Below are 13,084 nucleotides of genomic sequence, written 5' to 3'. Positions count from 1 at the left end.
GCATCTTGTGTGTGTTGCTTTGATTCCCAGCATTTGCAGATTTCCTCTTGTTTAAAATAGTATAATCTAATTTCTTTCATTTATAAAGGTTCTTTAAAAAAGGAGAGGTCTCTGATTAATTACACAATTGGTGATTAGGAATTGACGAAAAAAGATATCTGGGACAAGAATTTGACAGGAACTCTATGTTTTAGCATTTCAGCCATATTAAAAGTGGTATTTCTAGTTATAAAGCCTCCAAATGTCTGTTTCTCTTTCCTTACCTTAGCTCTGCCAGGTGTTTCTGGGAAAATAACTTTCACGCATGATGATGTAAATAATGTATAATGTTGTTTTTCCTTTTTCTTTTGCTTTAATCAATTGGCTTTGTCCCTTTGGTATGAACATTGATTTCTCCTCTCTGGGACTTGAATTTTTCCTTCCCCTTCTCACTTATGAGGGGTATAGATAGCAAGCAGGCTTTTTCCACTGAGGTTGGGTGGGACTACATCCAGAGTCATGGGTAAGGGAGAAAGGTGAAAAGTTTAAGGGGAACATGAGGGGGAAACTTTCACTCAAAGAGTCTGGAGTGTGGAGTGAGCTGCCAGCACAAGTGTGCATGTGAGCTTGATTTCAACATTTAAGAGAAGTTTAGATAGGAACATTGACGGTAGAGGTATGGAAGGCTATGGTTCTGGTGCAGGTTGATGGGAGTAGGCAGTTTAAATGGTTCAGTACAGATTAGATAGGCCGAAGGGCTTGTTTCTGTGCCGTACTTTTCTATAATTCTGTGATGACTTTTATTCTTCACCTGTCTATCACCTTCCCCAGTGCTCCTCTTCCCTTTCACCCATAGTTCACTCTCCTATCAGATTGCTTCTTCTCCAGCCCTTTAACTTTCCCACCCGCCTGGCTTCACCTGTCAGCTTCCAGATCATCCTCTTTTCCTCCCCCCCCCCTCCCTTGAAGAAAGGTCTGAAACATCGACTGTTTACTCCTTTCCATAGATGCTGCCGGAACTGCTGAGTTCCTCCAGCGTTTTGTGTGTGGATTGCTTTTGGCTGATGACTCTGGTTCATGACAATAATTCTTTATTTAAAAAGGCAAGACTTGCATTTATGTAATACCAGTTAGGATGCTCTAAAACATGTGAAGGACTTTGGAATACACGAAATTATAAACAATTTAAACTGTTAGAGAGGATCTATTAATGTGCCTGTATTACAGAAGAGCGGTCTAATTCATTTCAAGGAATTCCCAAGAACATATTTCAAAACTTAAACAAGAATTTTTATTGTATGGTTATGTAATACAGAATGATTTCAAAAAAACGTGGATACACATGTTCTTCTTTGAAGAAGTTTTATAGAATGTTAAAATCTACCACAAAGGGCATAAAAGCTATTGGTTTGACCTTGTGAAATACATTACCTTTCAACAACGAGGCACTCTGTTATATCTGCCCTTCAGCTCTCTATTTTGCATACATTGAATGGGACTTGAATATTCTGACAACAATATGTGTCCAACTCAGCCTGAGAGTGTAGGAATTGCTTGTACATGAAACTACACTGCTCTGTGCACAATCAATTTGTATTTAACAGGCAGGTGCTTGAAATTGCCTGCTTTGTTGGAGGAGAAATGGCAGAGGAATAGTGCATTAGGTGTTGAATCTGTACAAAGGATCCAGGGAAACACAAGTCTTGGAACAGGAATTAGACAACTGGCTTTCATTTTCAACACCATTTTGCTGCATTTTCTGGATATCCCTTGATTGTTGAACTATCCAGAAATCTGTCAATTTCTGTTTTGATTAGCTTCCCCATCCTTACAAAGTAGAGAATTCCAAAAAATTGTAATTGAGTAAAATACAGTACTGTGCAAAAAATCTTCGGTGCATACATAGCTAGAGTGTCGAAGAATTTATTTGCACAATACTGTAGTGTTCTTACGTCTTTCACTGTACTACTGCTGCTGCTGCAAAAAACTAAATTTAACAACGTGATGATGATAAACCTGGTTCTGATACCGGTCTCTATTGTGGACTTAGAGTGGGAAGGGGTCAGGGAAAGGGGAATCATGGTTGGGAAGAGGGGAGGGAGTGGGAAGCACCAGAGAGACATTCTTTAATGATCAATAAACCAATCGTTTTGAATCAAATGACCTGGTGTCTCAGGGCTGGGTGTGGGTGTGTCTGCACTGGTGCCCCTCCCTGGCACTCCACCTTTGCCATTCCCAACATCCTTTGTTCCTGCCAGGTTTACAAACTCGAACTCCACTCCACGTTGACAACTACAGTGCTATGCAAAAATCTTTGGCACTATATATATATATTTGTGTGTGTGTGTGTATGTATATATATATATAAAAGATTTTGCACAGTATTTATGAAAAACCTGCAAAACAACCTGCTAGATCCCAGGTTCCTTTAATGGTAAAAGATAGAATGTCTGATGGCAGATTATTGTCTGAGAAACTAACTTGATATCTCCCTCCACAAATGCTACACAGTTTGCTGGGTATTTTTTATGTGTTTACAAACTCACTCTCTACTCCATGTTAACAAATACAGTACAGTGCAAGAGTCCTAGGCACTGTAGCTATATGTACTATATGTGCCTAAGGCTTTTGTACAGTACTGTAATTTCTCCTTATTTCATTCCTCAATGGTCTACCCTTGCCTACTTTTTAGTCCTTGACCTGGGGGATATAACCTCTCTGCAATTGATCGGTGTTTGCCCTGCCGAGCCCTTAGTACTTTGCCTGATTTTGGAAGATCACTCCCCATTCTTCTAAACGGTACAGAACAGAGGTGTAACCTAGATAATCTCCTTTCACAGAACAGACCTTCCACCGCAATGAACAAGCAGGTGGATTTTGGATGTTTTTCCTCCATACACGAATATCCTTTTACAGGTAATCGAGACCGTGTATGGTCAATATTGCCAGTAAGCGCAAGTGCTACACCTGTCCCTACACCTCCTCTCTTGCCACCATTCAGGGCCCCAAACAGTACTTCCAAATGAGGCAACACTTCACTTGTGAGTCTGTTGTGGTCATCTATTGCATCCGGTGCTCCCGGTGGGGCGTCCTCTACATCGGTGAAACCTGACGCAGACTGGGGGACCGCTTCGCCGAGCACCTCCACTCCGTCCGCCACAACAGACAGGATCTCCCGGTAGCCACCCACTTCAACTCTGCTTCCCATTTTCATTCAGATATGTCCATACATGGCCTCCTCTACTGCCATGGTGAGGCTAAACTCAGGTTGGAGGAGCAACACCTCATATACTGTCTAGGTAGTCTCCAGCCCCTTAGTATGAATGTAGAATTCTCCAACTTCTGGTAATTCCCTCCCCCTCCCTTCCCCTATCCCTATGTCACTCTGCCCCCTCCCCCAGCTGCCTATCACCTCCCTCATGGTTCTGCCTCCTTCTACTACCCATTGTGTTTTCCCCTATTCCTTCTTCACCTTTCCCGCCTATCACCTCCCTGCTTCCCCTCCCCTCCCCCACCACTTTATCTTTCCCCTTACTGGTTTTTCATCTGGAACCTACCAGCCTTCTCCTTCCCATCCTCCCCCCACCTTCCCACCTTCTTTATAGGGACTCTGCCCCTTCCCCCTACAGTCCTGACGAAGGGTTCTGGCCCGAAATGTCGACCGATCTTTTCCACGGATGCTGCCCGACCTGCTGAGTTCCTCCAGCATGTTGTGAGTGTTGCTTTGACCCCAGCATCTGCAGATTATTTTGTGTTAACATGCCATTTGCCTTCCTTATTGCCTCCTGCATCTACATGTCAGGTTTCAGCGAGTGAGGTAGAACATTGACACAATTTTCAATAAGAACATTTCCTAATCTTTAACTATTTAAAAATATTTAAAGTGGAGGAATACAGTTAAGAAGAAATATTTTACAAGACCACAAGGAGGGGTAGATAGTGTTGAGGAAGCAATGCGATTGCAGCAGGACTTAGACAAATTGGAAGAATGGGCAAAAAGTGGCAGATAGAATAGTGTTGGGAAATGTATGATAATGCATTTTGGTAAAAGGAACAATATCTAAATGGGGGGAAAGTTCAAACATCAGAGGTGCAGAGAGACTTGGGAGTCCTCGTGCAAGATTCCCAGAAGGTACATTTACAGGTTGAGTCTGTTGTAAAGAAGGCAAATGGAATATTAACATTTATTTCAAGGGGAATAGAATATAAAGGCGAGGAGATAATGCTGAGTCTTTGTAAGACACTAGTCAGGTCACTCTTGGAGTATTGTCAACAGTTTTGGGCCCCATATCTCGAACAGGATGTGTTGTCATTGGAGAGAGTCCAGAGGAGGTTCACGAGGATGATTCTGGGAATGAAGGGATTAACATATAAGGAGCGTTCGGCAGGATTGGAATTTAGAAGATTGCGGGGGATCTCATTGAAATCTACTGAATGTTGAAAGGACTAGATAAGGTGGATGTGGAGAGGATGTTTTCTATGGTGGGCGTATCCAGAACAAGCGGGTACAGCCTTAAAATTGAGGGGGGAGCGACCCTTCAGAACAGAGGTAAGGAGGAGGTTTTTTAGCCAGAGAGTAGTAAATTTTGTAGAATGCTCTGCCACAGACTGTGGTGGAGGTCAAGTCTGTGGGTATATTTAAGGCAGAAGTCGATAGTTTCCTGGTTGGTTGAGGCATCAAAGGATATGACAAGAAGGCAAGATGGGGTTGAGTGGGATCTGGGATCAGCCATGATGGGATAGTGGAACAGTCTCGCCTTAAATATACCACACGTATATGGTATATGGTGCTTCCACAGCAACCTCTGGCAATGAATTCCACAGGTTCACCACCCTCTGGCTCAAGAAATTCTTCCTCATAGCCATTCTAAAGGGATGTCCCTCTATTCTGAGGCTGTGTCCTCTGGTCCTAGACTCCCCCACCATAGGAAACATCTTCTGCACATCCATTCTATCGTGGCCCTGCAACAGTCGATAGATTTTGATGAGGCCTCCACACATTACTTATGAATTCCTATGAATACAGGCCCAGAGCCATTAAACGCTCTTCATATGACAAGCCATTCAATCTGGGAATCATTTTTGTGAACCTCCTTTGCACCTTCTCCAGTTTCAGCACATCCTTTCCAAGATACGGGGCCCGAAACTGCCCACAATACTCCAAGTGAGGCCTCACCAATACTTTATAAAGTTTCAACATTACATCCTTGCTTTTATATTCTAGTCCTCTTCAACTGAGTGCTAACATTGCATTTGCCTTCCTCACCACAGACTCAACCTGCAATTTAACCCTAGGGAATCCTGCATGAGGGCCTTTGCGCCTCAGATTTTTATTTCTTTTCCATTCAGAAAATAATCTATTCTTTTACAGTATCTCTTCTACCAAAATGTGTGACCATACACTTCCCAACACTGTATATATCTATATATATATAGGCATCCGTTAGTCTCATGAGACCATGGATTTGTGCCTTGGAAGGTTTCCAGGGCGCAGGCTTGGGCAAGGTTGTATGGAAGACCAGCAGTTGCCCATGCTGCAAGTCTCCCCTCTCCACGCCACTGATGTTGTCCAAGGGAAGGGCATTAGGACCCATACAGCTTGGCACTGGTGTCGTTGCAGAGCAATGTGTGATTAAGTGCCTTGATCAAGGACACACACGCTACTTCAGCCAAAGCTCAAACTAGCGACCTTCAAATCACTAGACAAATGCCTTAACCACTTGGCCACATGCCAACACATTGTATCCAACTGCCACTTGAAGACTGGAGAGACATTGTAATTTATCATCCCTCCGAGACCTTGCCAGAATCTAGTGATCATTACTAATGCCTCCAGAATCTCTGCAGCCATCTCCTTCAGAACCCTCATCCAGCTGACTTAACCTACCTTCAGACATTTCAGATTTCTAAGAACCTTCTCCCGAGTAATGGCAACTTAACACACTTCTGCCCCCTGAAATTCCAGCGTACTGCCAGTGAGGACTGATGCAAAATATATATCCAGTTCGTCTGCCATTTCCTTGTCCCCCATTAACACCTCTACAACATCATTTTCCAGTGGTCCGATATGCACTCTCACCTCTCTTTTACGCTTTATATTTCTGAAGAAACTTTTGGTGTCCTCTTTAATATTATTGCCTATCTTACCTTCATATTCCATCTTTTCCTTCTTAATTTTTTTGGTTGCATTCTGTTGGTTTTTAAAAGTTTCCCAACCCTCAAATTTCTGACTAATGTTTGCTTTGTTATATGCCCTCTCTTTGTCTTTCATGTTGGCTTTGACTTCTCTTGTTAGCCATGGTTGTGCCATCATGCCTTTACAATACCTCTGACCCTATGTCAGCTCTTCCTAATGATTTGGTTTCATTTTTTACCAACAGAGCTATGCCACCCCCTCTGCCTACCTGTCTGTCCTTAACGTCCTTGGACATTAAGCTCCCAGATCTAATCTTCTTTCAGCCATGATTCAGTGATGCCTACATCATACATGCCAATCTGTAACTGTGCTGCAAGTTAATTTACTTTATTTCATACACTGCATGAATTCAAATACAACATCTTCAGTCCTGTATTCACCCTTTTTGATTTTGTCTGCCTTTTACGTTGCAACTCATCCTGTTAACTGCAATTTTGTCCTATCATCAGCTTCTCTCTGCTTGGAGCCTCACTGCACTCTGTCTCTGTTTGCAAACCAGTTGCCTCATCCTCGGCACTTTCACTCCAGTTCCCATTCCCCTGCCAAGTTAGTTTAAACCCTCCCGAACAACTCTAGCACACCCGCCTGTAAGGATGTTGGTCCCCCTTGGACTCAGGTGTAACCTGTCCCTTTTGTACAAGTGATACCTTCCCCTGAAGAGATCCCAATGGTCCAGAAATCTGAACCCCTGCCCCCTACACCAGTTCCTCAGCCACGCGTTCACCTGCCAAATCATCCTATTATGAGAATCTCATAATTACTTGTGTTCACCAGGACTGACCTGAGTTTTTTTTAATATTCCAGATTCCTTTCAGTTGATTACTTGAATTTAAGTTCCTCAGAAGCTGTTGTGCTTTTCAGTTTCTGCTGGCTCATGGAGAGTGGAAGTAATAAATAACTATTAAAGAACACATTTCACCAATGAAAAGTCCTGTTTTGTCTATGTGGCAAACAATTATATTTTTACAATTAACTAATGAAAGAATAGGATGTTGTAGAAAATGCAAATCAGGATGAAAGTGAAAAATAAGATTGATAATTTTACATGTAGGGGTACAAAGCAGGATACAACACCATGAAGAGTACAGAGATTTAGGAAGTCTATCTGTGTGATTCCTACACTGGGCCTCATTTTCTTAGAGGAACTATCTGTTTTACTTGCTATTTGGCTGGTGCAGTAATTGCAAAAGAAATCTAATCTTTCATTGGTAGGTTTAAGAACTTGTACATTGAAAGAGGTGGTTTGTATTTTTAAAAATTTTACTGAGGTGTGAGTTTTATTATATAAACTTAAGATTAAAATTGTATCTATTTTAAATGTGCAGAGGATATTTATTGATACTTAAGTTTTTAGTTAGTGTATACATCTTTCAGTAAGTCAAAAAATTCTATTGAGTCTCTGGAACTCTCAATTACCCCAAAAGAGACAAGAGATTTAGTCCTGACGAAGGGTCTCGGCCCAAAACGTCAACTGTGCCTCTCCCTATAGATGCTGCCTGGCCTGCTGCGTTCACCAGCAACTTTGATGTGTGTTGCTTGAATTTCCAGCATCTGCAGAATTCCTCGTGAAGAGATTTTCTTACCATTCTCTTTATTCCTACTTCCCTTTGACTAGTTTCCCTGCTCCCATATTTTCCCAACTTGTTCCCTCATTGAGACTTAAATCAATTTTTAAATAATCAAATTACAATTATAGAATAACTTCCACCTTTCAGCTTTTACTTATGTAAGGAAGTAGGGCGTTTGAGATGAATGAAATGAAGACAAGTAGCAAAAGGGCAGCACGGTAGTGTAGTACACACCAGCGATCAGGGTGCAATACCTGCTGCTTTCTGGAAGAAATTTCTACTTTCTCCGTGTGACTGTGTGAGTTTCCTCTGGGTGCTCCAGTTTCCTCCCACATTCCAAAAGGTTAGTAAGTTGTGGGTATGCTGCGCTGGTGCCAGAAGCATGGTGTTGCCTAGGGTCTAAACCCAGCACATGCTTAGACTGTGTTGGCCATTGATGCAAACAATGCATTTCACTGCACCTTGCAAAGTACAAAGAAAATATACAAGGATTTTGCAGGTCTGGATGACCTGCGTCATAAGGAAAGATTGAATAGGTTCAGACTTCATTCCTTGAGATGTAAAAGATTGAGAGGAGAGTTGATCAAAGTATGCAAAATTATGAGGGGTATAGAGAGGGTAAATGCAAGCAGGCTTTTTCGTCGGACGTTGGGTGGGACTACAACCAGAGGTCATGGGTTGAGGGCAAAAGGTGAAAAGCTTAATGGGAACATGAGGGGAAACTTGTTCACTCAGAGGGTGGTGAGGGTGTGGAACAAGCTGCCGGCACAAGTGGTGCATGCCAGCTTGGTTTCAATGTTTAAGGCACTCGGATGGTAGGGGTACAGAGGGCGATGGTCCCGGTGCAGGTCGAGGGGAGCAGGCAGTTGAAAAGGTTTGGTATGGATGAGATGGGCTGAAGAGCCTGTTTCTGTGCTGTACCTTCCTGTGACTCTCTGTAACAAAAGTAGCTGATAATGATAATAAAGTAAACAGTGGGTGGATTAATTCATTAGTGTGGATTCATTTTTATAATATGTTACATATTATAACATGAAATTGGCCTCCCTTAGTACTCCAGAGGTTTGTCTATTTATTTATAAATTGTTCGAGATACAGCGTGGAATAGGCCCTTCAAGTCACACTGCCCAGCAACCACTGACTTAACCCCAGCCTAATCACGGGACAATTTACAATGACCAATTAACCTACCGACTTAATGTCTTTGGCTGGTGTGAGGAAACCCAAGCACCTGGAGGAAACCCACGGGGAGAACACATACACACTCCTTACAGGAAGTGGCAGGAATTGAACCCGATCGCCTGTACTGTAAAGAGTTGTGCTAATCACAATGCTAACGTGCCATCTTGTTGACAATTGAGCGCAAGGATTGACACTTGTTCAATCACAGTTTTAATAATTGCAAGATAACATTCTAAATCTGTAAAATGAATAAAATATTAGAGTTTAAGAGACCCAATGTATTAATAGTGCTTAAGACATGAGTAATTTCAGTATTAATTTTCCCCAGTTTATCTGAAATTTTCTTCTGTGAGTTTCAAAAATAGCTTCAGCTGGGTATTTTAGGAAATTTCCATCTTTGCAACTCTTAACAGTGATTAGTTCCAAAGTAACCTTTGTTAAATTATTTACCAGTGGTGAATTCCAGGTGAATTCCAACCATCAACCAAAGTTCAAAATGAAATTATTGTCAAAGTACATGAATTTACTATCAAAATACAACCCTGAGATTCATTTTCTCCGGGGCATATTCAGTAAATCCAAAATAGAATAATAATCAGTGAAGGACCGCACCACCTGGGCGTTTAACCAGTGTGCAAAAGACATCAAACTGTGTAAACACAAAAAGAAAGAAAGAATAGTAATAAATAAATAAGCGATAAATATTGAGAACATGAGATGAAGAGTCCTTGAAAGTGAGTCCATAGCTTGTGGGAACATTTCAGTGATGGGGCAATGGAAGTTGGGTGAAGCTATCCCCTTTAGTTCAAGAGTCTGATGGCTGAGGGGTAATAACTATTCCTGAATTTGGTGGTATGAGTCCTGAGGTTCCTGTGCCACCTTCTTGATTGTAGCAGCGAGAAGCGAACATGACCTGGGTGGTGGGGGTCCTGATGATGATGGGTGGTGATTTCCTGGGATAACGCTCCGTGTAGATGTGCTCGATGTTGGGGAGTGCTTTATCCATGGTGGACTGGGCCATTTTCCATTCATGCTGAAGAGCAGGACAGACTTACTATTGAGTGAAGTCTCAGAAAACAGCCATGTTTTTGTGGTGTCTTTACACAGTTATCAGATTCTATATCCTTCGCATACTCTGCCTGCCTGCTTCCTCAACACAACACAAAGTAAAGGGGTAGGTGGTGTTGAGAAAGCAGGGAATCTGCGGACAGACCTGGACAGGTTGGAAGAATGTGCAAAAAAGTAGCAGATGGAATACAGCATAGGGAAGTGTAAGGTCATGTACTTTTTTTGAAGTTCAAAGTTCATTTATTATTAAAGTACAAATATGTCACCATACACAATCCTGAGATTCATTTCCCATGGTTGAAGAAATAATCGCATTGACCATTTTCTGAACATAGAGAAAATTTATAAATCAGAGGTGCAAAGAGAGTTGGGAGTCCTTGTTCAGGAGCATCGGAGGAAACCCGTACAGTGATGGGGAGAATGGAAAAACTCCTTATAGATGTGGTAGGTGGAAATCCTATAGTCACTGACTTTTTTGCCTCTTTTTTGTTATCAATAATTATCTGTAGAGTACATCGAAGTCTAAAAATGAGAAAATCACTCAGTTAAGAAGTGTGCATTTATTACGGACACATTGCTGGGTTCAAACTGTTTGCTCCATTTGGCTGAAAAAAATTGCAAGTCCAATGACTCCGAAGTGCCTTGGAACAGGGAATAAAAGGCAAATACAAAGTTCAAAGTTAATTACTTATCGAAGTACGCACTTGCCATCATATACTACCCTGAGATTCATTTTCTTACAGGCATTCAGAGCAGGACAAAGAAATACAATAGGATCAATGAAAAACTGCACACAAAGACTGACAAGCAACCAAATGCAAAAGAAGACAAACTGTGCAAATAAAATAAACAAATAATAAATTAACAAGTAAATAAATGATATGAAGAACATGTGTTGTAGGGTCCTTGAAAGTGAGTCTGTAGGGTATGTTCAGTGATCAACGTAGTGGTGAGTGAAATTGTCCACACTGGTAATAACTGTACCTGAAACTGATGGTGTGGGACTTGAGGCTCATGTATCTCTTCCCCAATGGCAGCGGCTGGAAGAGAGCAAGGCCAGACTCTCTCAGAGCAATTACAAGTCATAAAATAAAATCAATAGTGCTGGGGCAATATTTTCCATGTCTGCTACACTTAAAATCTGGGACATTCCAGTGTTATAGAGTCATAGAAAAGTACAGCACAGAACTAGGCCCTTTGGCCCATCTAGTCCATGCTGAACGACTTGAACTGCCAACTCCCATTGGGCTGCACTGGGACCATAGCCTTCTATACACCTACCATTCATGTATTTATCCAAACTTCTCTTAAATCTTCAAATCAAGCTTGCATGGACCACTCGTGCTGCAAATCGTTCCGCACTCTCACAACCCTCTGAGTGAAGAAATTTCCCCTCATGTTCCCCTTAAACTTCTCACCTTTCACCCTTAACCCCTTGACCTCAGATTGTAACCCAGCCAACCTTAGTAGTAAAAGCTTGCTTGAATTTATCCTATCTATACCCCTCATAATTTTGTATACTTCTATCAAATCTTCTCTCAATCTTCTATGTTCCAAGGAATAAAGTCCTAACCTATTCAATCTTTCCTTAAGACTCAGGTCTTCCAGACCTGGCAACATTGGTATAAATTTTCTGTGTTGTCTTTCAACCTTATTTACAACTTTCCTATTGGGAGGTGACTAAGACTACACAAAATGCTTCAAATTAGACCTTTCCAATATCTTATACAACGTCAACATAACATCCCATTTCCTATATTCAATATTTTGATTTATGAAGGCCAATGTGGCAAAAGCTTTCTTTATGACTCTATCTACAGTGCCCGTGACTCCACTTTCAATGAACTATGGATCTCTATTCCCAGATCCATTTGTTCTTCCACACTCCTCAGTGACCTATCTTTCACCGTGTAAAACCTACCCTGGTTGGTCTAACAAAGTACAAAACCCAGCATTTGTCTGCATTAAATTGAATCTGCCATTTTTTCAGCCCATCTTTCCAACTGATGCACCACACCCCCTAGTCTTGGTGTCATCCACAAATTTGTTGATCCAGTTAACCACATTATCATCCAGATCATTGATGCAGATAACACACAATAACAGACCCAGTACCGATCCCTGCAGCACACCCCTAGTCAGGCACAAGCCTCCAGTCAGAGAGGCAGTCATCCACTACCACACTCTCTGACTTCTCCAACAAAACCAATGTCTAATCCACTTTACCACGTCACCATGAATGCCAAGTGACTGAACTCTCTTGACAGCCTCCCATGCGGGTCCTTGTCAAATGCCTTGCTGAAGTCCATGTAGGCAACATCCATGGCCTTGCCTTCATCCACTTACCTGGTAACTTCCTCGAATAACTCTTTAAGACTGGTTAGACATCACTACCACGCATGAAACCATGCTGACTATCCCTAATCAATCCATATCTATCCAAATACTTATATATCCAGTTCCTTATAATACTTTCCAATAACTTTCCAACAACTGATGTCAGGTTCACTGGCCTATAATTTTCTGATTTATTTTTAGAGCCTTTCTTAAACAGTGGAACAACATTAGCTATTCTCCAAGCCTCTACTACCTCTCCTGTCACTAAGAATGATTTCTGCTAGGGCCCGGGCAATTTCTGAACTTGCCTCCTGTAGGGTCCAAGAGAACACTTTGTCAGGCTCCAGGGATTTATTCACCCCAATTTGCCTCAGGATAGCAAACACCTCCTCCTCTATAATGTGTACAGGGTCCACGTAGTTGATGCCACTTTCCCACACTTCTACAGACTCTGTGAGTAAATACCGATGCAAAAAAATTACTTGAGATCTCCCCCATCTGTTTTGGCTCTGCATGTGGATTACCATTCTGATCTAACAGAAGACCAATTTAGTCCCTTGCAATCCTTTTGCTCAACATATCTGTAGAATCCCTTTGGATTCTCCTTCACCTTGTCTGCTAGAGCAACCTCACACCTTCTTTTAGCCTTCCCAATTTCTTTCCTAAGTGTCTCTTGCATTTCTTATATTCCATTAGCACCTCATTTGTTCCTATCTGCCTATACCTGCTATGCACCTTTTTTCTCTTAACAAGG

The sequence above is a fragment of the Mobula hypostoma genome, chromosome 7 (genome assembly GCF_963921235.1).
Source record: "Mobula hypostoma chromosome 7, sMobHyp1.1, whole genome shotgun sequence".
Lineage (NCBI taxonomy): Eukaryota > Metazoa > Chordata > Chondrichthyes > Myliobatiformes > Myliobatidae > Mobula > Mobula hypostoma.
The sequence above is the reverse complement of the archived record's forward strand: the minus strand, read 5'-3'. Positions refer to the sequence as shown.